The following is a 1,940-nucleotide window of genomic DNA, read 5'->3' on the forward strand; positions in this document are numbered from 1 at the left end:
AAAATGTATAAATGGAGAATATCTACACAAACGAGAGACGTATTCAACGGGTTTCAATTATTCATCGTCAGAAATACATCTGGCGAAGATATAATCAAAAACCGGTCAAATACATGTATTGTGAAGATATTCATTTTCGTGCATACTTTTTCTCATAACACTAACTTGGTAAAGCATTTGATATCGGGTAATAGTCATAGCACTGCCGAATTATAGGAGTTTAGCACTACTAAATTATAAGAGTATATTATCCGATATCATGGGCATAGCACTATTATAACAGTATATATGGGGGTTATTAGGCCATTGCACTAGCATATAATATCAGTAAAAACCAGGGTATACGGTCTTAAAACCACTGTAAAAATCAGAGGTGTATGATATCAGTGTATATAAGAACATAATACTGCCGAATATCAGTTAATACTATTAGCGTACAAGGTCATAGCACTTCCGAATGAATGTAGTTAATTCCTCAGTATTAACATCTCAATGAATTATATCTATCTATGGTAGGTCCAAAAGTTACACCGAATAATGACAAAATATATCGTATTTAATCATATTTTTGTAGTATGTATCACAGGATCAAGGTTATCAGGCCGTAATTCCAGATGTGTGATACGAGACTAAAACAAAGCATAGATTATACTCTCTGCCTAAAATATATGCGTTCGTTTCCCCTCCATTCGGTGCCTTACGTAAGACTCTTAGAGAATTTTATAATCATTAGCTTGTAAGGAAACAAAACGCGAGTTGGGGAAAACATCCTACGAATTTATGGATAAGGAGGAAGGGTACACAGAGGGATACGGGCGCATAAAAGCAGAATGGAGGATTTTCCTCCCACAGGGAGAATTAATCTACAAAGAGTTAACGGACTGCAAGAAGGGAGAACACCCAAAAAAAAAAAAAAAAAAAAAAGCCCAAAGAAAAAAAGACAGAGGACGGAAAAAACTTGTATCTCGAAGACACTCTCCTTATTTAAGACTCGGCTCTTACGTCGAGTTTCGAATAATTCCCCTTATGTTCTGCTCGAGCGCTTACGAGAGTCTCGCCGGGCCACGGGTTCGTAATAAAAAAACCATGGCTATATTAGATTACGTCAAGAAACAAACGTTGGGAAGTCTCGTTTCAGGCAAGGAGAAAAGTTCTGCGCTTTCGTTAGTCACAAGTAAATGGAATTTCCCGCACGCCGTCGCTAGTGGTCATTGCAGCAAATTGTGTGCTAATGTTTTGTCGTGGGCTGTCGACATTCAATTCCTTCTGTTGATTTGCTTTGTCATTTTTGGCTGGGGACAATCGAGTGTCACACGCACATAGACATAAATACAACACACACATATGCGTGATGTATGTAGTATGTATGGGTATGTATGTATGTATGTATGTATATGTATATATGTATGTATGTATGTATGTATGTATGTATGTAGTATGTATGTATGTATGTGTATGTATGTTGTATATGTATGTATGTTATGTATGTATGTATATGTATGTATGTATATGTATGTGTGTATATGCAGGCATGTATGTAAAGTATATATATGCATGTATGTATATGTATATATATGCATGTATGTATATGTATGGGACGCGGTGGCCGAATGGTTAGAGCGCGGACTCAAGACTGTCACGACGGTAATCTGAGTTCGAGGGTTCGAGTCACCGGCCGGCGCGTTGTTTCCCCTTTGGCAAGGAACTTCACCTCGATTGCCTGCCTAGCCACTGGGTGGCCCAAACCCGCCCAAGTCAGTGCCGGGTAAATAGAGATGGTGACTCGATAAAAACACGGGCGGAAGGCAATGGCAAACCACCGCTCTAAATTCCCCAAGAAAAAATCATAGAAGCCCATGATCCCCAAAAGGCCGCGGTCCCCGAAGGTTTTAGAGCGTCGGACTCAATCTGCCACGGGGGGAAAAATCTTTCGAGGGTTG

Source organism: Penaeus monodon, chromosome 8 (genome assembly GCF_015228065.2).
Source record: "Penaeus monodon isolate SGIC_2016 chromosome 8, NSTDA_Pmon_1, whole genome shotgun sequence".
NCBI lineage: Eukaryota > Metazoa > Arthropoda > Malacostraca > Decapoda > Penaeidae > Penaeus > Penaeus monodon.